The 25,760-nt window shown below is 40.1% G+C and overlaps 1 protein-coding gene across 1 annotated transcript in view; it reads right to left on the bottom strand.

Moving 5' to 3' along the window:
• The window catches only part of CEP192 (centrosomal protein 192), a 214,678-nt gene that overhangs the window by 186,182 nt on the left and 2,736 nt on the right, over window positions 1–25,760 (bottom strand). The gene's annotated exons all lie outside the window — the stretch shown is intronic.

The raw sequence follows: 25,760 nt of genomic DNA, 5'->3' as shown, positions 1-25,760 counted from the left end.
ATTCTCATTATTAGTGCGTGTATGCAGATGTTTCTTCTCGAGTCACGCCACATCAGCAAATGAAGGTCCCGAATGCTTTACTCCATCAAGGTCATTCAAGTCAACTCTACTCTGAGGAGGCAGCTCTTTCCCAGTCATCTTTTGAGTGCCTTCCAACCTGGGGGCTCATCTTCCAGCACTGTATCAGGCAATGCTCCGCTGCTACTCTTAAGTTTTTCACTAGATAATGCTTTTCAGAAGTAGACTTCTGGGTCCTTCTTCCTGGTCTGTCTTGGTCTGGAAGCTCAGCTGAAACCTGTCCTCCATGGGTGACCCTGCTGGTATCTGAATACTGGTGGCATAGCTTCCAGCATCACAGGAACATACAAGCCCCCACAGTACAACAAACTGACAGACACCAACCACTAAGGCCAAAGATGAAGAAATAGATTTTTATCAGCTGCTTCACTCTGAAATTGACTGAACATGCAATCAAGATGCATTGATAATTACTGGCAACTGGAATGCGAAAGTTGGAAACAAAGAAGAAGGATCGGTAGTTGGAAAATATGGCCTTGGTGATAGAAACAATGCCAGAGATTGAACGATAAAATTTTGCAAGACCAACGACTTCTTCATTGCAAATACCTTCTATCACCAACATAAACGGCGACTATACACATGGGCCTCACCACGTGGAACACACAGAAATCAAATTGACTACATCTGTGGAAAGAGACGATGAAAAAGTTCAGTATCATCAGTTAGAACAAGGCCAGGGGCAGACTGTGGAACAGATCATAAATTGCTCATACGCAAGTTCAAGCTGAAAATGAAGAAAATCAGAGCAAGCCCACGAGAGCCAAAATATGACCTTGAGTATATCCCACTAGAATATAGAGACCATCTGAAGAACAGATTTGACACACTGAACATTAGTGACTGAAGGCCAGACGAGTTGTGAAATGAGATCAAGGAAATCATACATGAAGAAAGCAAGAGGTCATTGGAAAGAAAGACCAAGATGGATGTCAGAGGAGACTCTGAAATTTGCTCTCATACATCGAGCAGCTAAAGCAAAAGGAAGAACTGATGAAGTAAAAGAACTGAACAGAAGATTTCAAAGGGCAGCTCAAGGAGAAAAAGTAAAATGTCATAATGACGTGCAAAGAGCTGGAGATGGAAAACCAAAAGGAAAGAACTCGCTCGGCGCTTCTCAAGCTGAAAGAACTGAAGAAAAAATTCAAGCCTAAAGTTGCAATAGCGAAGGATTCTATGGGGAAAATATTAAACGACGCAGGGAGAATCAAAAGAAGATGGAAGGAATACACACAGTCATTATACCAAAAAGAATTAGTTCAAGTTCAACCATTTCAAAAGGTGGCATATGATCAGGAACCAATGGCACTGAAGAAAGAAGTCCAAGCTGCTCTGAAGGCATTGGCAAAAAACAAGACTCCAGGAATTGATGGAACATCAATTGAGATGTTTCAACAAACAGATGCAGCACTGGAAGTGCTCACTTGTCTATGCCAAGAAATATGGAGACAGCTTCCAGGCCAACTTACTGGAAGAGATCCATATTTATGTATATTCTCAAGAACGTGATCCAACCAAGTGTGGAAATTATAGAACAATATCATTAATATTACACGCAAGCAAAATTTTGCGGAAGATAATTCAAAAATGGCTGCAGAAGTATATCGACAGGGAACTGCCAGAAATTCTGGCCAGTTTCAGAAGAGGACGTGGAACCAGGGATACCATTGCTGATGTCAGATGGATCCTGGCTGAAAGCAGAGAATACCAGAAGGATGTTTACCTCTGTTTTATTGACCACTCAAAGGCATTCAACTGTGTGGATGATAACAAACTACAGACAACATTGTGAAGAATGGGAATTCCAGAACACTTAATTGTGCTCATGAGGAACCTTTACATAGATCAAGAGGCAGTTGTTCAGACAGAACAAGGGGTTACGGATTGGTTTAAAGTCAGGAAAGGTGTGCGTCAGGCTTGTATTCTTGCACCATACCTATTCAATCTGTAAGCTGAGCAAATAATCCGAAAAGCTGGACTATATGAAGAAGAACAGGGCATCAGGATTGGAGGAAGACTCATGAACAATCTGCATTATGCAGATGACACAACCTTGCTTGCCTGAAGTGAAGAGGACTTGAAGCACTTATTAATGAAGATCAAAGGCCACAGCCTTCAGTATGGATTGCACCTCAACATGAAGAAAACAAAAATCCTCACAACTGGACCAATGAGCAACATCATGATAAACAGAGAAAAGACTGAAGTTGGCAAGGATTTGATTTTACTTGGATCCAAAATCAATAGCCATGGAAGTAGCAGTCAAGAAATCAAAAGACGCATTGCATTTGGGTAAATCTGCTGCAAAGGAATTCTTTAAAGTGTTGAAGAGAAAAGACGTCACCTTGGAGAATAAGGTGCGCCTGACCCAAGCCATGGTATTTTCAATCGCATCATATGCATGTGAAAGCTGGACAATGAAGAAGGAAGACCGAAGAAGACTTGATGCCTTTGAATTGTGGTGTTGCCGAAGAATATTGACTATACCATGGACAGCCAAAAGAACGAACAAATGTGTTTTGGAAGTACAACCAGAATGCTCCTTAGGAGCAAGGACGGCGAGACTGCGTCTTACATTCTTTGGACGTATTGTCAGGAGCCATCAGTCCCTTGAGAAGGACATCATGCTTGGCAGAGTACAGGGTAAGCGGAAAAGAGGAAGACCTTCAACGAAGTGGATTGACACAGTGGCTGCAACAATGAACTCAAGCATAACGGTTATAAGGATGGCGCGGGACCAGGCAGTGTTTCGTTCTGTTGTGCATAGGGTTGCTATGAGTAAGAACCGACTCAACAGCACCTAACAACAACAAAAATCCATCATCAGAACAGTAACATTTTTCTCTAGCATACATGGATCATTTTCCAAAACAGGCCATATGCTATGATACAAAACAAATCTCAACAAATTTGAAATGACTGAAATCACACAAAGCATCTTCTCTGACCATAATAGAAATCAACAACAGGAAAATAAGGAAAATAATCACAGGGAAACTAAATAGCACAGTATTAAAAAAACTATTGGATCATAGAAGAAATCAAGTGAAATTAAATATATATATATATATACATTTAGACTCAAATAAATATTTAGTATCAAACAAAAATGAAAACACAACATATCAAAACCTTTGGGGCACAGTAAAAGCAGTACTCAAAGGGAAAGTCATAGCAATAAATGTCTACATTAAAAAAAGAAGAAAAATCTAAAATTGTAACTTAAACCGACAACTTGAATAGATAAGGAAGAGTAAAAGAAGCCCACAGGTACTAGAAGAAAGGAAATAATGAAGATCAGAGCAGAAAATAAAATAGAAAGAAAAAAGAATGAATCAACAGAACCAGAAGTTGACTTTTTGAAAGGATCAATCAAATAGACTAACCACTGGCTAAACTGACCAAAAAAAAAAAGAGACAAATAACCAAGAAATGAAACTGGAGATATTACAACATATCCAAAAGAGATAAAGAGGATCGTAAGGGAATATTATGAAAAAGTGTACTCCCACCGAATATGAAAACCTAGAGGAAAGGGACAAATTTCTGGAAACACACTACCTCTAGATTCAACAGAATCCCAATCAAAATTACAACAGCCTTCTTTACAGAAATGGAAAAACCAACCCTCAATTTTATGTGGAATGGCAAGAAGCCCCAAATAGTTAAAGCAATACTGAAAGAGAAGAACAAAGTAAGAGGACTCATATTTCCAGGTTTTAAAACATATTATACAGCGATAGTAATCAAAACAGCCTGGTATTAATGAGAAACTAATTTGCTCCATAAATCTTCATCTAACGCACAGTTTAAAAAAAAAACCTGGTACTAATCCAGACTTCCTAGAGCCATGGTGGCTGGATGACCCTCTGAAACTATTGCCCTACGATAATCTTTAAACCTTAAACCAAAAATATCCCCTGAAGTCTTAGGGGGCAGTGAGTTTATGTTAATGGGGGAGGAACAACTCAGAAAAGGAGGGTAAGAATGGTTGCACAACCCAAACAATGCAATCAATGTCACTAAACTATACATGTAAAAACTTGAATTGGTGTATATTTTGCTGTGCATATTCCCAACAGAAAAACTAAAAAAAAATTTTTTTAAAGCCTGATACTGGAATAACAGAGCCACATATACCAACGGAATAGGACAGTCCAGAAATAAACTCACACATCTAAGTTCAAGTGATGTTTGATAAGGGTGGTCCCTTCGATAGGGAAAGAAGGATCTCTTCAATAAACAGTGTTGGGAAAAATATATTTGACATGCCGAAAAATGTAACAGGAAACCTGTCTTAGTTATCTAGTCCTGCTATAACAAATTACATCAAGTGGGTGGCTTTAACAAAGAGAAATTTATTCTCTCAGAGTGTAGGAGGCTAGAAGTCCAAACTCAGAGCACCAGCTCTCTATCAGCTCTGGGAGAAGGTCCTTGTCATCAATCTTCCCCTAGTCTAGGAGCTTCTCAACACAGGCACCCGGGTCCAAATGACACACTCCACTCTTGGCGGCAATGAGGACCCCTTGTCTCTCTATTCACTTCTCTCTTTTATATCTCAGGAGATTGAATCAAGATACAACCTAATTCTGTAGACTGCTTCCTGCCTAATTAAAATAACTGCCTCTAACCCAGCCTCTTAACCTCATAGGGGTTAGGATTTACAACACATAGAATAATTATATCAGCTCAGAAAATGAAGGCAAACCACACAATACTGGGAATCACAGTGTAGCCAAATTGACACACAGTTGAAAGACACAATTCAATCCATAACATTCTACCCTTTGGCCTCCAAAAATTCACATCCGTGCCACATGTAAAACACATTCACTCCATCGTATCAATCTAAAAGTGTTAAATCAACTCCGAGTCCAAATTCCATCCAGAGCAAAATTACTCTTCATCTCTGAAATCTAGAATACAATTTATCTGCTTCCAAAGTACAATGGTAGAACAGATACACGGTAGACATTTCTATTACAAATGGGAGAAATTGGAGGGGAAAAGGGGCTAACAGGCACCTAGCAACTCGGCAAAACACATTATATTAACTCTCAAGTCTTGAGAATAATCTCTTCTCTGAGAACTCTTAAGCAATGGTCCTGCTCTAGACTCTAGGTGTTGACCACATTCTCTGCAATCTGGATGGAAAAACCCTCAGCCCTGGGCTTTAGCTTTCCCTTCCTGGCCCTCTGGGACAACAACTCTGCTCTCTGGGATTTGGGCACCCTCATTCTCCAAGTCTGTCTGAGTGGCAACCATCCTCCTATGGCCCCAGTGGGCCCTTCTTTTGCCCCTTGGCATAGCAGCCCTGCCCCCTCAGCTTTGGGCATTGGATCCAGCCCCATTCCACTGGTACTCATGGAAGGCAGCCCCATGCTCCAGAACTGAGCTGGTGAAGATCTGACTCTTTGAAACCCAGTGGGCTCTGGTTGCACCCTTTGAAACCACCGAGTTCATGGCCCTACTCTTTGAGAAGAGACAGCTCCACTTCCTGTGCTCCTTGTCTCTTAAGCTTCTGCTTCCTGGTTACTTGGCTTCTCACACCCTTGGACCTTTTGGTCTCGCTGGCCTCTGCTCTGCTTGGGCAAGTGTTCCAAAGCTCTTTAGTTCTATTGATAAGTGCCTGGATGCATTCTACTCCACCAGTAAACCTCAGCCAGAAGACACTCAGCTCTCATTCCATGGGTCGGCAAGCCTAGCTCCACTAGTAAGTGCCTAGTGGCACCCCATTCCACCAGGAAACTTCCTGTTCGAAGGCACTCAGCTCTCTTTCTCCATGGGTCAGCTCCCACACTCTTGTGCGGGTCTCCTGTTTCTGCCGCTGCTGCTTCTCACCATCTGTGCCATTTCTAATGTTACAGCTCTCCTCTGATTCATCAACAGAATTGTCATTGATGTCCATAATTCCACCAGCAATCTCTTCAAGGCAATCTAGGCTTTTACTGTTAGGCACTTTAAAACAATTCCAGCCTCTGCCCATTCAGAATTTCAAACCCGCTTCCAAATTTTAGGTATCTCTTAAGTAGAACCCAACTCTCAATAAAAAATTCTGTCTTCGTTATCCAGTGCTGCTATAACAGAAATACCTCACTCAAGTGGACGGCTTTAACACACAGAAATTTATGCTTTCAGTCTAGGAGGCAAGAAGTTCAAATTCAGGGCGCCAGCTTCAGGGAAAGACTTTCTCTCCCTGTTGGCTCTGGGGGAAGGTCCTTCTCATCAATCTTCCCCCAGGATTAGTAGCTTCCCAGCACAAGGACCTTGGGTCCAAAAAACATGCTCTACTCCTGGCTCTTCTTGCTTGGTGGTAATGAGGTACCTCTTCCTCTCTATGCTTGCTTCTCTATTTCATATCTCAAAAGAGACTGACTCAACATACAACCTAAACCTATAGATTGTGTCCTACCTCATTAATATTACCACCTCAAATCCCGCCTCATTAACATCATACAGGTTAGGATTTACAACACATTGAATAAATACATCATTTCACAAAATGTTGGCAAAACACTTAATATTGGAAATCATGGCCTAGCCAAATTGATACATATTTCGGGGGGGGGCCACAACTCAACGCATAACAATACTTGACCCATACCATATACAAAATCAAATTCAAAATGAATTAATGACCTGAATATGAAGACAAAACAGTAAAATCTGTAGAAGAAAATACAGTGACAAGGCTGAAAAGGCAAGGTTTTAACAACGGATCATCTGATATAATTTTAAAAAGCACAAAGAATAAAAAAGAAAATAAAGAAATGTAACCTCATAAAAATTAAAAATTTTTTTCATCATAACTGTACCAAAAAACTGAAAAGATAAGCTACTGGCTGAGAAAATATCTTCGGAAACCATACATCCAATAAGAAGCAAACAACTGAAATACATAAAAAATACATAACGTCAAAATCTTAACAATATGAGGCAGGGTCAACATGGCAGAATAGAGAGACACTTCTAGAGGGCCCTCTTACAGCAAAGACCCGAAAAAACAAGTAAAACAACTATATATATGACAAGCTAGGAGGCCTGAATATCAAATAGCAAGGTTAGAAAACCAACCGAGGGACGGGGGTGTAAGAGACAGTTAAGAAGTGGAGAGAAGGTACCGGACCTGAATCGCCGGGAGCCCTCAGAAACCATTTCCAGGGAACACCTGCAGCGGGCTGGTATTACCATTTTGCTGCAGTTTCCACAGGGAGAAGCACCCAGCCACACAGTCTACTCACACTTCCGGAACGAGAGATAATTGGAACTCTCAGCAAAAGCTAAGTACTTGCGTATGTTTTACCACGCCCACCCACTCCAAAGCCAGCTTCAGGGGCTGATTTCCCTGGGCCTGAGATAGGCCCTACTGAGCACCTACAGCCATCCTCCAGGCCTTGGAGAAGGAATAAATTTGCAACTGGGGGAAAAGATAATTTGCCAGGTCCATTAACCAGGGGAGCTCAGAGCAGAAGCAGAACCTGTCCAGGCATAAACGGTCTGTGGACTTTGAGTACCTTTCCACTCTGCATGGACCCGTGTGGGCCTATTTCAAGACAACAGGACCTTGTTGGCAAACTACAACTGTTTCAGCTATGCGGTGGAGAGGTGGGTGTTTGATGTTTGACACTGCTTTACCTATTAAACAGGGTCCTCACCTACCCATATCAGGGGCCTAATTAACAGTGGCTCCACTCAGGTCACCCAGCCACCTGCAACAGGGGTCCAAGGATAACTGGAATCTCCCAGTCCTTGTGACCAAAAACACTGGGTGCTCACAGTCCATCTGCACAGCCCACCCACCTGTACGCTCTAGGGAACAGGGAGACGCTTTTCTCAGAGACACTTGGGGGATGATTCTCAGCCCCTTGCCTTGTTCAGAACATAAACCCCTGCTGCAACCAGATTCCAAAACCTACACCAATCAGACCTGCCCATTTAAGACTGTAGGACAGAGCCTCTACCACACACTTGATGATCAGCTACCTGGATACCCGAACTGAATTCATACAAGCAAAGTGAATGGACTCCTAGACTCATACACCTGGTAACAGTACTAGCCATTTGGGGACAGGACATCAGGACTCCAAAGGTGAAAATAATCAAGCTAGCTCACTCAAGCAACCCATCTGGGAATATCAAAACAAAACAAAGGAAGAAGCAACGACACAGTAATCAAACATAAAATAAACTAATACAATAACTTACAGATGACACAGAGACAACAGTCGCTATCAGGTCACATGAACAAACAGATCATGATCGCCTCAACAAGCTCTAAAAACAAAGAATCAAGGGATCTTCTAAACGCAAGGGCCTCTCTGGAATTACCAGAGACAAAATACAAAATAATTGACATACGCAAACCTTCAAACCATCAAGAAGGAAATCGGCTACTATGCAGAACAACCAAAGAAACACACAGATAAAGCAGCTGAAGAAATTAAAAAGATTATTCAGGAAAATAATGAAAAATTTTAAATGCTACAAAAGTCCATAGAGAGCAATCAGAAATTCAGGAGATTAACAATAAAATTACAAAAGTAGACAACTCAATACAAAGTCAAAAGACCAGAATTCAGGAAGTGGAAGGCAGAATTGGTGAGCTTGAAGATAAAGCACTTGGCAACAATACATATGAAGAAAAATCAGATAAAAGAATCTTAAAAAATGAAGAAAACTTTAGAATCATGTAGAAGTCTATCAAGAGAAATAACCTACAGGTGATTTGAATACCAGAACAGGCAGGAATAACAGAAAAAACAGACAGAATTCTAGAAGATTTGCTGGCAGAAAACTTCCCTGATATCGTGAAACATGAGACAATATCTATCCAAGATGCTCATCGAACTCCATATACGTTAGATTAAGAAAAAAAAAAGTCACCAAGACATATTATACTCAAACTTGCCAAAACCAAAGATACAGACAAAACTTTAAGAGCAGCTAGGAAAAACCAAGGATCACCCACAAGGGCCAGTCAATAAGAATGAACTCGGACTACTCGGCAGAAACCACGCACGCAAGAAGGCAATTGGATCACATATATAAAAAATTGAAGGAAAAAAATTTCCAGCTAAGAATCAAATATGCAGAAAACTGTCTTTCAAATATGCAGGTAAAATTGGGACATTGCCAGATAAACAGAAGTTTAGGCAATTCGTAAAAACGAAACCAAAACTACAAAACAAAATAAAGGCAGTTTGTTCATTAGAAAATCAATAATATAAGGTATCAATCCAAGACTACACGATGGGCAGAACAATCAGAAGTCAACCCACACAGGGAAAGCACAGAAATAAATCGAGATAAAAAAGTGCTCAAAACACAGAAAACAGCGAAGTCATTATGTAAAAGAAGAAAACATTAAAAAAATAAAGAGGGACTAAGAAATGTAGTGATAGATCTTTCATATGGAGAGGAAGACAAGACGATACAAAGGAAATAAAAGTTGGGTTTAAATTTAGAAAAATAGGGTAAATAATAAGGTAACCACAAAGGAGACAAACTATCCTACACAACAAAATAAAATACAAGAAAAAATAGAGACTCGGCACAAATAAAATCAACAACAATGAATATGAGGAAAGGACAACATATAAAGATAATCTACTCAACACATAAAACTAAGGGTGAAAAAAACTGTCAACAACACACACAAAAAAACATCAAAATCAAAGCACTAAATTCATACCTATCCATAAATATCCTTAATGTAAATGGACTAAATGCACCAATAAAGAGACAGAGAGGGGCACAATAGGGAGCAATCACAAACTGTCTACACGCTATCTACAAGAGACACAGCTTAGACTTAAATACACAAACTAAAACTCAAAGGAGGGAAAAAAACAGATCAATCAAACGACAATCAAAAAAGAGCAGGAGAGGCGGGGCCAAGATGGACCACTAGGAAAAGCTGCCTCGGATCCCTCTTGCAACAAAGACTTGGAAAAAAAAAGGGAATCGATCACATACATGACAATCTACCAACCCTAACCATCAAACACAGATCTAAAGAATTGACCTGAGTGACAGAGACTGAGAATGAACAACCACGGGGAAGCAGCGACTGTTTTGGGAGCCTGGAGCCAGCGTCCCAGTCAGAAAACCTTGGCGTCGGGCTTTGAACTGGGCACAGGAGAACTGAGCACAGGATCCCATGACAGCGCAAACGCAGGACTCAGCCCTACCCCCCAGAATTGACCTCGGGGGAAGTCCAGCCAGTGCACGCAGGCAGAGCAGCAACGCGGCTGATAGGAGGAGAAGTCACTGTGAGGCAGCAACTGATTTTGAAGCCCGGAGTGTGGCGTCCCAGCTGGAGAACCTTGGCACTGGGCTTTGGACTGGGAGCAGAGAAACTAACCACGGCTTCTGAAACAGCACCAGCACTGGACACGGGCCTACCCTCAGGAGCAATCTCTACCCAGCCAGCACACACAGTCGATGCGCCCCTCGGGAATCTCAGATAAAACAGTCATCCCAAGCAAGATAAGTAACTCTGTCTATATTCCAGGGTGCTACCCTCTCCTATTTATCTGAACCCTCCCCTCCCCTCCCCTTCCCAGGCACCTTCATTAACACTGGAATTTCCTGAGCCAGAGGGAGAACTGCTCTGCGGTTTTTCCCTCTTTTTTTTTTTGGTCTTCTCCTAACCCATTCTCCTGGCCTGAGAAAAGCAGCTACAAAAAACCCAGGGACCAAAAATCCTTCCCTAATTGCACTAAAAACACAAAACCAGCTCCAGCCAAGCATAAGTGATCCACAGTCTTGCGCTTCCATCCCTACAGGGAACAAGGTGGCTATTACAGTGCAAAGGCATTTCTGAAAGGGATCTCACTGTAATTGCTTTAGCGGATTACTGGAAAGACAAGTTTCCCAGGTCTGGTATCTCTGCATATTAAACAGAGCCCTCACTGACCCACAACAGGGAACTGAGGGGTGAAGCGCCCCCCAGACCACCAAGCCTCCTGCCTTAGGGGTCTAAGGAGGGTGACACCTACCAATCTGTAGAGGTACTTGTATTGGGGGCCTAAGGTACAGCTGCAGAGCCCACTCACCAAAGTGCTTTAGGAATAGAGACACACCTACCTCACTGGCACTTGGGGGAAGCCTGTCAGCATCCTGCCCACCCTGGAGTGTGAACTCCAGCTGCTACTAGAATATGGTGCACACAACTATCACCACTACTTCTCAAGGTGGATAACTGACAGTCTGCACCACACACTTGGTGTCACAAAATCAGATTCTACTCAAGAATAGTGAATGGACTCCTAGGCTTATATATTTGGTAACAGCCCAAACCAGCTGGTAATAGAACATAAGTGATTCAAGGGCTACAACAATCAAGACAGTGCAATCTAGTAGCCCATCTACGTATATTGAAAGAAAACAAAACAAGATAAGACTCAGTGAGCAAATATAGAATAAATCACTGCAATATCTTAGTGATAGCTCGGAGACAGCAGTCAATATCAAACCACATAAAGAAGCAGACCATGATTGTTTCTACACCTCCCCAAATTAAAGAAACAAAATCTTTCCCAAATGATGATACAATCCTGGAATTGCCACATGCAGAACATAAAAAACTAATTTACAGAATGCTTCAAGACATCAGGGATGACCTCAGAAATGAAATAAGGCAATCTAAAGAAAAAGCCAAGGAACACACTGATAAAGCAGCTGAAGAACTCAAAAAGATTATTCAAGAACATAGTGGAAAAATTAATAAGTTGCAAGAATCCATAGAGAGACAGCATTCAAAAATCCAAAAGATTAACAATAAAATTACAGAAATAGACAATGCAATAGGAAGTCAGAGGAGCAGACTCGAGCAGCTGGAATAAAAAAAAAAAAAATTAGTTGGAATACACAGTGGGAAATCTGGAGGACCAGGGATCTGACACCAATATAGCTGAAAAAAAAATCAGATAAAAAAATTAAAAAAAAAAAAAGAAGAAACCCTAAGAATCACGTGGGACTCTATCAAGAAGAATAACTTGCTTGTGATTGGAGTCCCAGAAAAGTGAGGGATATCAGAAAACACAGAGAGAATAGTTGAAGATCTCTTGGCAGAACACTTCCCTGACATCATGAAAGATGAAAGGATATCTATCCAAGATGCTCATTGAACCCCATTTAAGATTGATCCAAAAAGAAAATCACCAAGACATATTATCATCAAACTTGCCAAAACCAAAGATAAAGAGAAAATTTTAAAAGCAGTCAGGGAGAAAAGAAAGGTCTCTTACAAAGGAGAATCAATACGAATAAGTTCATACTACTCAACAGAAACCATACAGCCAAGAAGGCAATGGGATGACATATATAGAACACTGATGGAGAAAAACTGCCAGCCAAAGATCATATATCCAGCAAAACTCTCTCTCAAATATGAAGGCGAAATTAAAACATTTACAGATAAACACAAGCTTAGAGAATTTGCAAAAACCAAACCAATGCTACAAGAAATACTAAAGGAAATTGTTTGGTCAGAAAATCAATATCAGATACAAGCACAACACAAGGTCACAGAACAGAACATCCTGATATCAACTCACATAGGGAAATCACAAAAACAAATTAAGATTAATTTTTAAAAGAAAAAAACACTCAAAACAGGGAATCATTGAAGTCAATATGTAAAAGATCGCAATAATCAAAAAGAGGAAGTAAATCCAGGTGGCAAAGAACTGCCATACGGAGAGGGATACAAGGCGATATAGGACAATACAAGTTAGGTTTTTACTGAGAAAACTAGGTGTAAATATTAAGGTAACCACAAAGAGGTATAACAACTCCATAACTCAAAATAAAAACCAAGAAAAACGTAACAACTCAGCAAACATAAAGTCAAATACTATGAAAATGAGGAACACACAATTTTCAAAGAAAAACGTCTCAGCACAAAAAAGCAAGTGGACAAATGAAACTGTCAACAACACACACAAAAAGGCATCAAAATGACAGCACTAAACACATATCTATAATTACGCTGAATGTAAATGGACTAAACGCACCAATAAAGAGACAGAGAGTCTCAGACTGAATAAAGAAACACGATCCGTCTATACGCTGCCAACAATAGACATAACTTAGACTTAGAGACACGAACAAACTAAAACTCAAAGGATGGAAAAAATATATCAAGCAAACAATAAGCAAAAAAGAGTAGGAGTAGCAATATTAATTTTTGGCAAAATAGACTTCTAAGTTAAATCCACCACAAAGGATAAAGAAAGACACTAAATAATGATTAAAGGGACAATTCACCAGGAAGATATAACCATATTTAATATTTATGTACCCAATGACAGGGCTGCAAGATACATAAAACAAACTTTAACAGAACTGCAAAGTGAGATAGACACCTCCACAATTATAGTAGAATTCAACACATCGCTTTCGGAGGACAGGACATCCAGTAAGAAGCTCAACAGAGACACGGAAGACCTACTTGCTACAGTCAACCAACTTGACCTCATTTCTGGTTTAATATTAGAAAAACCATTAATGTAATCCACCATATAAATAAAACAAAAGACAAAAACCACATGATCTTATCAATTAATGCAGAAAAGGCATTTGACAAAGTCCAACACCCATTCATGATAAAAACTCTCACCAAAAAGGAATTCAAGGAAAATTCCTCAACATAATAAAGGGCATCTATGCAAAGCCAACAGCCAACATCACTCTAAATGGAGAGAGCCTGAAAGCATTTCCCTTGAGAATGGGAACCAGACAAGGATGCCCTTTATCACCGCTCTTATTCAACATTGTGCTAGAAGTCCTAGCCAGAGCAATTAGGCTAGACAAAGAAATAAACAGCACCCGGATTGGCAAAGAGGAAGGAAAATTATCTCTATTTGCAGATGACATGATCTTATACACAGAAAACCACAAGGAATCCTCAGGAAAACTACTGACACCAATAGAAGAGTTTGGCAGAGTCTCAGGTTATAAGATAAACATACAAAAATCACTTGGATTCCTCTACATCAACAAAAAGAACATCGAAGAGGAAATAACAAAATCAATACCATTCGTAGTAGCCCCCAAGAAGATAAAACACTTAGGAATAAATCTTACCAAGGATGTAAAAGACCTATACAAAGAAAACTACAAAGCACTACTACAAGAAATTAAAAGGGACATACTTAAGTGGAAAAACATACCTTGCTCATGGATAGGAAGACCTAACATAGTAAAAATGTCTATTCTACCAAAAGCCACCTATACATACAATGCACTTCCGATCCAAATTCCAATGTCATTTTTTAAGGTGATAGAGAAACACATCACCAACTTCATATGGAAGGGAAAGAAGCCTCGGAAAGCAAAGCATTACTGAAAAAGAAGAAGAAAGTGGGAGGCCTCACTCTACCTGATTTCAGAACCTATTATACACCCACAGTAGTCAAAACAACCTGGTATTGGTACAACAACAGGCACATAGACCAGTGGAACAGAATTGAGAACCCAGATATAAATCCATCCACACATGTGCAGCTCATATTTGACAAAGGCCCAGTGTCAGTTAATTGGGGAAAAGATAGTCTTTTTAACAAATGGTGCTGGCATAACTGGATATCCATTTGCAAAAAAATAAAACAGGACCCATACCTCACACCATGCACAAAAACTAACTCCAAATGGATCAAAGACCTAAACATAAAGACTAAAATGATAAAGATCATGGAAGAAAAAATAGGGACAACCTTAGGAGCCATAATACAAGGCATAAACAGAATACAAAAAATTACCAAAAATGACGAAGAGAAACAAGATAACTGGGAGCTCCTAAAAATCAAACACCTATGCTCATCTAAAGACTTCACCAAAAGAGTAAAAAGACCACCTACAGATTGGGAAAGAATTTTCAGCCAGGACATCTCCGACCAGCGCCTGATCTCTAAAATCTATATGATTCTGCCAAAACTCAACCACCAAAAGACAAACAACCCAATCAAGAAGTGGGCAAAGGATATGAACACACACTTCACGAAAGAAGACATTCGGGCAGCTAACAGATACATGAGAAAATGCTCTCGATCATTAGCCATTAGACATATGCAAATTAAAACTACGATGAGATTTCATCTCACTCCAACAAGGCTGGCATTAATCCAAAAAACACAAAATAATAAATGTTGGAGAGGCTCCGGAGAGACTGGAACTCTTATACACTGCTGGTGGGAATGTAAAATGGTACAACCACTTTGGAAATCAATCTGGCGTTATCTTAAACAGTTAGAAATAGAACTACCATACAACCCAAAAATCCCACTCCTCGGAATATACCCTAGAGAAATAAGAGCCTTCACACCAACAGATATATGCACACCCATGTTTATTGCAGCTCTGTTCACAACAGCAAAAAGCTGGAAGCAACCAAGGTGTCCATCAACGGATGAATGGGTAAATAAATTGTGGTATATTCACACAATGGAATACTACGCATCGATAAAGAACAGTGACGAATCTGTGAAACATTTCATAACATGGAGGAACCTGGAAGGCATTATGCTGAGCGAAATCAGTCAGAGGCAAAAGGACAAATATTGTATAAGACCACTATTATAAGATCTTGAGAAATAGTATAAACTGAGAAGAATGCATACTTTTGTGGTTACGAGGGGGGGAGGGAGGGAGGGTGGGAGAGGGTTTTTTACTGATTAATTAGTAGATAAGAACTGCTTTAGGTGAAGGGAAGGACAATACTCAATACATGGAAGGTCAGCTCAACTGGACTGGACCAAAAGCAAAGAAGTTTCCGGGATAAACTGAATGCTTCAAAAGTCAGCAGAGCAAGGGCAGGGGTTTGGGGACCATGGTTTAAAGGGACTTCTAAGTCAATTGGCAAAATAATTCTATTATGAAAACATTCTGCATCCCACTTTGAAATGTGGTGTCTGGGGTCTTAAATGCTAACAAGCGGCCATCTAAGATGCATCAATTGGTCTCAACCCACCGGGAGCACAGGAGAATGAAGAACACCAAGGTCACACAATAACTATGAGCCCAAGAGACAGAAAGGGCCACATGAACCAGAGACCTACATCATCCTCAGACCAGAAGAACTAGTTGGTGCCCGGCCACAATCGATGACTGCCCTGACAGGGAGCGCAACAGAGAACCCCTGAGGGAGCAGGAGATCAGTGGGATGCAGACCCCAAATTCTCATAAAAAGACCAGACTTAATGGTCTGACTAAGACTAGAGGAATCCCGGCGGTCATGGTCCCCAAACCTTCTGTTGGCCCAGGACAGCAACCATTCCCGAAGACAACTCATCAGACATGGAAGGGACTGGACAGTGGGTAGGAGAGAGATGCTGATGAAGAGTGAGCTAATTGTATCAGGTGGACACTTGAGACTGTGTTGGCATCTCCTGTCTGGAGGGGGAATGGGAGGATAGAGAGAGTTGGAAGCTGGCAAAATTGTCACGAAAGGAGAGACTGGAAGGGCTGACTCACTAGAGGGAGAGCAAGTGGGAGTACGCAGTAAGGTGTATATAAACTTATATGTGACAGTCTGACTTGTTTTGTAAACGTTCACTTGAAGCTCAATAAAAGTTAATAAAAAAAATTAAAAAATACTTAGGAACAACTCCTACCAGAAATGTAAAAGACTTATACAAAGAAAGCTACAAAACACTTCTAGAAGAGACTTACATAAGTGCAAAAACATACCTTGCTCACGGATACAAATAGTTAACATTGTAAAAATGTCTATTCTACCAAAAGGGATCTATACATTTAATGCAATTCCGATCCAAATTTCAACGACACTGTTTAACAAGATAGAGAAACAAATCACCAACTTCATCTGTAAGGGCAAGAGACCCCGGATAAGTGAATCATTATTGAAAAAAAAACCCAGTGTGAGAGGCCTCATTCTACCTCATTTTAGAACCTATTATACCACCACAGTAGTCAAAACAGCCTGGTACTAGTATAACAACAGATATATAGACCAATGGAACAGAATTGAGAATCCAGACATAATTCCATCCACGTATGAGCAGTTGATATTTGATAAAAGCCCCAAAGAAGTTAAATGGGAAAAAGATAGTCTTTTTAACAAATTGCACTGGCATAACTGGATATCTATCTGCAAAAAAAATGAAACAAGACCCATACCTCACTCCATGCACAAAAACTAACTCAAAATGGATCAAAGACCTAAATGTAAAATCTACAAAGATAAAGATCATGGAAGAAAAAATAGCGACAACGTTAGGAGCCCTAATACATGGCATAAACAGGATACGAAACATTATAACGAATGTAGAAAAAAAACTAGATAACTGGGAGCTCCTAAAAATCAAACACCTATGCTCATCCAAAAACTTCACCAAAAGAGTAAAAAGACTACCTAAAGAATGGGAAAAAGTTTTTAGCTATGACTTTTCTGATCAGTGCCTGATCTCTAAAATCTACACGATACTGCAAAAACTCAACAGCAAAAATACAAATAACCGAATTAAAAAATGGGCAAAAGATATGAAGACACTTCACTTAAGAAGACATTCAGGTAGCTAACAGATATATGAGGAAATGTTCACGAACATTAGCCACTGGAGAAATGCAGATCAAAACTACAATGAGCTACAAAGAGATTTCATCTCACTCCAGCGAGGCTGGCATTAATCCAAAAAACACAAAATAATAAATGTTGGAGAGGCTGTGGAGAGATTGGAACACTTATGCACTGTTGGTGGGAATGTAAAATGGTACCACACCTTTGGAAATCGATTTGGTGCTTCCTTAAAAAGCTAGAAATGGAACTACCATAGGATCCAGCAATCCGACTCCTTAGAATATATCCTAGACAAATAAGATCCTTTACACCAACAGATATATGCACACCCATGTTTACTGCAACACTGTTTACAATAGCAAAAAGATGGAAGCAACCAAGGTGCCCATCAACGGATGAATGGATAAATAAATTATGGTATATTCACACACACCCACCTGTCTGTCAGTCTGTGTAACTGTGGGGGCTTGCCTGTTCCTATGATGCTGGAAGCTATGCCACCAGTATTCAGATACCAGCAGGGCCACCCATGGAGGACAGATTTCAGCTGAGCTTCCAGACTAAGACAGACTAGGAAGAAGGACCCAGAAGTCTACTTCTGAAAAGCATTAGCCAGTGAAAACCTTATAAATAGCAGCGGAAAAATGTCTGAAATACTGCTGGAAGATAAGCCCCCCAGGTTGGAAGGCACTCAAAAGATCACTGGGGAAGAGCTGCCTCCTCAAAGTAGAGTTGACCTTAATGACGTGGATGGAGTAAAGCTTTCGGGACCTTCACTTGCTGATGTGGCAACACTCAAAATGAGAAGAAACAGCTGCAAACATCCATTAATAATCGGAACCTGGAATGTACGAAGTATGAACCTAGGAAAATTGGAAATCGTCAAAACTGAAATGGAACGCATAAACATCAATATCCTAGGCATTAGTGAGCTAAAATGGACTGGTATTGGCCATTGTGAATAGGACAATCATATAGTCTACTATGCTGGGAATGACAACTCGAAGAGGAATGGTGTTGCATTCATCTCACTGCCAAAAAGAACATTTCAAGATCTATCCTAAAGTACAATGCTGTCAGTGATAGGATAATATCCATATGCCTACAAGGAAGACCAGTTAAGACGACTATTATTCAAATTTACGCACCAACCACTACGGCCAAAGGTGAAGAAATAGAAGATTTTTATCAGCTGCTGCAGTCTGAAATTACTCAAACATGCAATCAAGATGCATTGATAATTACTGGCGATTGGAATGCAAAAGTTGGAAACAAAGAAGAAGGATCAGTAGTTGGAAAATATGGCCTTGGTGATAGAAACAATGCCGGAGATCAAATGATAAAATTTTGCAAGACCAATGACTTCTTCATTGCAAATATCTTCTTTCACCAACATAAACAGTGACTATACACATGGACCTCACCAGATGGAATGCACAGAAATCAAATTGACTACATCTGTGGAAAGAGATGATGGAAAAGCTCAATATCATCAGTCAGAACAATGCCAGGGGCCAACTGTGGAACAGACCAGCAACTGCTCATATGCAAGTTCAAGCTGAAACTGAAGAAAATCAGAGCAAGTCCACGAGAGCCAAAATATGACCTTGAGTATATCCCACCTGAATTTAGAGACCATCTGAAGAACAGATTAAATGCACTGAACACTAGTGACCAAAGACCAGACGAGTTGTGGAACGACATCAAAGACGTCATTCTTGAAGAAAGCAAGAGGTCACTGAAAAGACAGGAAAGAAAGAAAAGACCAAGGTGGATGTCAGAGGAGGCTCTGAAACTTGTTCTCAAACATCGAGCAGCTAAAGCAAAAAAAAAGAATTCATGCAGTAAATGAACTGAATAGAAGATTTCAAAGGGCCTCTCGAGAAGACGAAATAAAGTATTATAATGACACGTGCAAAGAGCTGGAGATGGAAAACCAAAAGGAAAGAACAAGTTCGGCGTTTCTCAAGCTGAAAAAACTAAAGATAAAATTCAAGCCTCAAGTTGCAATACTGAAGAATTCCATGGGGAAAATATTAAACGATGCAGGAAGCATCAAAAGAAGATGGAAGGAATACATAGAGTCATTATACCAAAAAGAATTACTCGATGTTCAACCATTTCAAGAGGTGGCATATGATCAGGAACTGATGGTACTAAAGGAAGAAGTCCAAGCTACTCTGAAGGCATTGGCAAAAAACAATACTACAGGAATTGATGGAACATCAATTGAGATGTTTCAACAAACAGATGCAGCGCTGGAGGTGCTCACTCATCTATGCCAAGAAATATGGAAGACAGCTTCCTGGCCAACTGATTGGAAGAGATCCATATTTATGCCTATTCCCAAGAAAGGTGATCCAACTGAATGTGGAAATCATAGAACAATATCATTAATATCACACGCAAGCAAAATTCTGCTGAAGATCATTCAAAAACGGCTGCAGAAGTATATCGATAGGGAATAGCCAGAAATTCAGGTCAGTTTCAGAAAAGGACGTAGAAACAGGGATATCACTGCTGATGTCAGATGGATCCTGGCTGAAAGCAGAGAATATCAGAAGAATGTTTACCTCTGTTTTATTGACTATGTAAACGCATTCGACTGTGTGGATCATAACAAACTAAGGATAACACTGTGAAGAATGAGAATTCCAGAACACTTAATTGTGCTCATGAGGAACCTTTACATAGATCAAGAGGCAGTTTGTTCGGACAGAACAAGGGGATTCTGATTGGTTTAAAGTCAGGAAAGGTGTGCGTCAGGGTTGTATTCTTGTACCATACCAATTTAATCTGTGTGCTGAACAAATAATCCGAGAAGCTGGACTATATGAAGAAGAACAGGGCATCAAATTGGAGGAAGACTCATTAACAACGTGCATTATACAGATGACACAACCTTGCTTGCTGAAAGTGAAAAGGACTTGAAGCACTTATTAATGAAGATCAAAGACCACAGCCTTCAGTATGGATTGCACCTCACCATGAAGAAAACAAAAATCCTCACAACTGGACAAATGAGCAACATCATGATAAACGGAGAAAAGACTGAAGTTGGCAAGGATTTCGTTTTACTTGGATCCACAATCCATAGCCATGGAAGTAGCAGTCAAGAAATAAAAAGACGCATTGCATTGGGTAAATCTGCTTAAAAGGAACTCTTTAAAGCGCTGAAGAGAAAAGATGTCACCTTGAAGAATAAGGTGCGCCTGACCCAAGCCATGGTATTTTCAATCGCATCATATGCATGTGAAAGCTGGACAATGAAGAAGGAAGACCGAAGAAGAATTAACGCCTTTGAATTGTGGTGTTGGCAAAGAACATTGAATATACCACGGACGGCCAAAAGAACGAACAAATCTGTCTTGGAAAAAGTACGACCAGAATGCTCCTTGGAAGCAAGGATGGCGAAACTGCGTCTTACATACTTTGGACATGTTGTCAGGAGGGATCAGTCCCTGGAGAAGGACATCATGCTTGGCAGAGTACAGGGTCAGCAGAAAAGAGGAAGACCCTCAACGAGGTGGACTGACACAGTGGCTTCAACAACGAGCTCAAGCATAACAACGATTGTAAGAATGGCACAGGGCCAGGCAGTGTTTCGTTCTGCTGTGCACAGGGTCGCTATGAGTCAACACCGACTCGATGGCAGCTAACAACAACAGCATAGTCACACAATGGAATACTACACATTAATAAAGAACAGTGAGGAACCTGTGAAACATTTCATAACATGGAGGAACCTAGACGGCATTATGGTGAGTGAAATCAGTCAGCTGCGAAAGGGCAAATACTGTATAAGACCACTGTTATAAGAACTTGAGAAATATTTTAAACTGAGAAGAAAACATTCTTTCGTGGTTACTAGAGCGGGGAGGGAGCAAGGGTGCGAGAGGGGCATTCACTAATTAGACAGTAGATAAGAACTACTTTAGGTGAAGGCAAAGACAGCACACAATACAGAGGTCAGCAAGAACGGACTATACCAAAAGCAAAGTAGTTTCCTGAATAAACTGAATGCTTTGAAGGCCAGCGTAGTAGGGGCAGGGGTCTGGGGACCATGGTTTCAGGGAACATCTAAGTCAATTGGCATAAAAAAATCTATTAAGAAAACATTCTGCATCCCACCTTGAAGAGTAGCATCTAGGGTCTTAAATGCTAGCAAGCAGCCATCTAAGATGCATCACTTGGTCTCAACCCACCTGGGTCAATGGAGAACACAAGGACACAAGGTGATTAGGAGCCCAAAAGTCAGAAAGGGCCACATTAACCAGAGACTACGTCATCCTGAGACCAGAAGAACTAGATGGTGCCCAGCTATAACTGATGACTGCCCTGACAGGAAACACAACAGAGAACCCCTGAGGGAGTAAGAGACCAGTGGGATGCAGACCCCACATTCTCTTAAGACCAGACTTAATGGTCTGACTGAGACTAGAAGGACCATGGTGGTCACGGCCCCCAGACCTTCTGTTGGCCCAGCACGGGAACTATTCCTGAAGCCAACTCTTCAGACATGGATTGGATTGGATCATGGGTTGGAGAGGGATGCTGGTGAGGAGTGAGCTTCTTGGATCAGGTGGATACTTGAGACTATGTTGGCATCTCCTGCCCGGAGGGGAGATGAGAGGGTGGAGGGGGTTAGAAGCTGGTGAAATGGACACGAAAAGAGAGAGCGGAGGGAGAGAGCGGGCTGTCTCATTAGGGGGAGAGTAATTGGGAGTGTGTAGCAAGGTGTATATGGGTTTTTGTGTGAGAGACTGACTTGATTTGTAAACTTTCACTTAAAGCACAATAAAAATTACTGAAAATAAATAAAGTACAACAACAAAAAAAAAACTAATTCAAAATGGATCAAGTGCCGAAATGTTAAATCTATAACCATAAAATTCTTGGAAGAAAATGTGGAAGCAAAGCTTTGGGAACTATTTTTCTTCAGTGATAGATTATCACACACAACAATGAATACACAGAAAACAAAACAGATAACTGAGACCTCACGGAAGTTAAACACTTATGTTCATCAAAAGACTTATCAAAAGAGTAAAGTGACAACCTACAGTCTTTGGAAAACACCTTTGGAAACTATAACTGTTAAGGGTCTAAAATTGAAAATATATAATGTCTATAAATTAACAACAAAAAGACAAGTAACTCAATCAAAAAAACAGGGCAAAGGACAGGTACACACATTTCACCAAAGAGGATATTCAAATGACCAACAGACACATGAAAAGATGCCGAATATATTTAGCCATCAGAGAAATACAAATCAAAACCACAAGGAGATACCATTTCACTCTCGTTCAGATGATTAAGGAGCCCTGGTGATGCAGAGGTTAGGTGCTCATCTTCTAATTGAAAGGTCAGCAGCTTGAACCCGCTAGGCGATCCGTGGGAGAAAGATGTGGCAGTCTGCTTCTGTAAAGATTTGCAGCCTTGGCTGTGGGGACCATGGTCTCAGGGAACATCTAGCTCAACTGGCAAAGCATAGTTTATAAAGAAAATGTACTACATTCTACTTTAGTGAGTAGCCTCTGGGGTCTCAAAAGGTCGTAAGCAGCCATCTAAGATACTCCACTGGTCTCACCCCTTCGGGAGCAACAGAGAACGAAGAAAACCAAAGACACAAGGGAAAGATTAGTCCAAAGGACTAATGGACCACAACTACCACAGCCTCCACCAGGTGAGTCCAGTACTAGATGGGGCCCAGCTACCACCACTGACTGCTTTGACAAGAATCATAACAGAGGGTCCCTTGACAGAGCTGGAGAAAAATGTAGAACAAAATTCTAACTCACAAAAAAAGACCATACTTACGGGCCTGACAGAGGCTGAAGAAACCCCAAGATTATGACCCCTAGATGTACTTTTAGCTCAGTAATGAAGATTAGACAGGTGCATGAAATAAAACAAGACTAAAGGGGCACACCAGCCAAGGGACAAGGACTAGAAGGCAGGAGGCGAAAGGAAGGCTGGTGACTGGGAACCCAAGGTGAAGAAAGGAGAACGCTGACATGTCGTGGGGTTGTTAACCAATGTCATAAAACAATATGTGTAATAACTGTGTAATGAAAAGCTAGTTTGCTCTGTCAACCTTCACCTAAAGTACAATAAAAAATAAAGAAAAACACACACACAAAAGAAAAAATAAAAAAAGATTTACAGCCTTGGAAACCCTATGGGGCAGTTCTACTCTGTCCTATAGGGTCACAATGAGTTGGAAGCGACTCAACAGCAATGGGTTTCTTTCAGTTTGGTCAGGATGGCTAGGATTACAATAAATAAATAAATAAAAATAACAAGTGTTTGAGGGAATGTGGAGAAATTGGAACCCTCATCCATTACTGGTAGGAATACAAAATTTATAGCCATTGTGGAAAACAGACTGGTTGTTCCTTAAAAAATTAGAGACAGAGCTATCATATGACCCAACAATTCTGCTCCTAGGTATATACCCTAGGGATCTAACAGAAGTGATATGAACACCTATGTTCATTGCAGCACTATTCACAATAACGATGAAAACAACCTAAGTACCCATCAACAGATGAATGGATAAGTAAAATGTGGTAAGTACACACAACGAAATGCTACTCAGTGTTAAAGAAAAACCAGTTTCCAAAACATCTTTGAACACAGATGTAACTGATTACCATTATATTTAGTGAAATAAGCAAATCACACAAAAAACAAATATTGTATGTTCTTTCATGAAAGGACATAAACAGACAAATATACCCAAACCAATGTTCACTAGTTGTTACCAGGAATGGGGGGAAGAGAGGGAGATTCACTCTCTAGGTACTAGGTATGTGTTATTTTCTGGGATAGGAAAGGAAATTCAGAATGAAGAAGTGTGCACAGCTGGAAGAAGGCAAATAATGTCATTAAAACATACACAAGCAAAAAAAATTTTCTGGTAACTGCTATGGCATATATAGGAAACCCTGGTGGCAAAGTGGTTAAAGAGTTTGGCTGCTAACCAAAGTCTGGCAGTTTGAATCCACCAGAGGTGCTCCTTGGAAACACAATCAGGCAGTTCTACTCTATCCTATAGGATCACTATGAGCCAGAATCAACTCGACAGCAATGGTTTTTATGGCATATATAATTACGAAAAAACTGCAGCAACAACCAAAAATATGTTTGTGGGTACGCCTATGTATGTGGTATATACGTACAATGGAGTATTACTCAGTTATACAGGCCACCACATGGTTGAACCTTGAAAACATGCTAAGTGAAATAAGCCAGACACAAAAAGACGAACATTGTATGACCCCCCCTTATATAAAATATCTGTAATAGGTAAGTCCCTCGAGAATAGTGGTTACCAGTGGATGGGAGACAGGTGAATAAGGGTTATTTTAAAAAAAAAAAGTAAAAACTGAAATTTGTTATAAAAAGAAGGAATAATACCACCAAATGTTCATAGGGTTTGTTGAAGTAGACTTTTCATATACATCTCCTAGTGGAAGTATAAAGTAATACGTGTTTTCAAAAGAGCAATGTGGTAATACGCAGCAGTACTTAAAAGTAAACATTCTTAATTCAGAAATTTCAATTCTAGAAATTTATCTTAATAACTTTCTAAATCTCCTATATGTACAAAATGTAAGTATAAATAAAGAAGGTCATGATATTTATAATAGCAAAATTGCAATAATCCAAGTCCCCAAGAACACGGACTTGATCAAAATTATGATACAGATCTATATTAACTGAAATTGAAAGACAAGAACAACATATTAAATTTTAAAGGTTGTAAACAGTATGTGCACTTTAATTCAATTTTTGTAAAAGCAAATTTAAATATATATATATATCACAAGTATCCCAGCTCTATATATGTACAAAAAATATGTCTGGAAGACTATAAATGAAAATATAATCAATGGCTATTTTCTAATTTTTTATGCAAATAACACACATCAAGCACACCCTCCTCCCCCCAGGTATTTCTGTAAAAGTACTATGCTAATTTTTTTACAGCAACATGTAAACAAGACTGGCACTGCATCCCGTACAGAAATACCTTGCAGAGGGAGGGTGCGGATGGCAGGCAAACATAGAAGGGGCTTGTTATATGCATAAAAATACAGTAGTAAAATTAGACCTTTATTGTGTTCCTTGT

This window comes from Loxodonta africana, chromosome 11 (assembly GCF_030014295.1).
Source record: "Loxodonta africana isolate mLoxAfr1 chromosome 11, mLoxAfr1.hap2, whole genome shotgun sequence".
In the NCBI taxonomy this organism is placed as follows: domain Eukaryota; kingdom Metazoa; phylum Chordata; class Mammalia; order Proboscidea; family Elephantidae; genus Loxodonta; species Loxodonta africana.
Note: the sequence above shows the minus strand (reverse complement) of the source record. Positions and strands in the feature narration are given on the sequence as shown.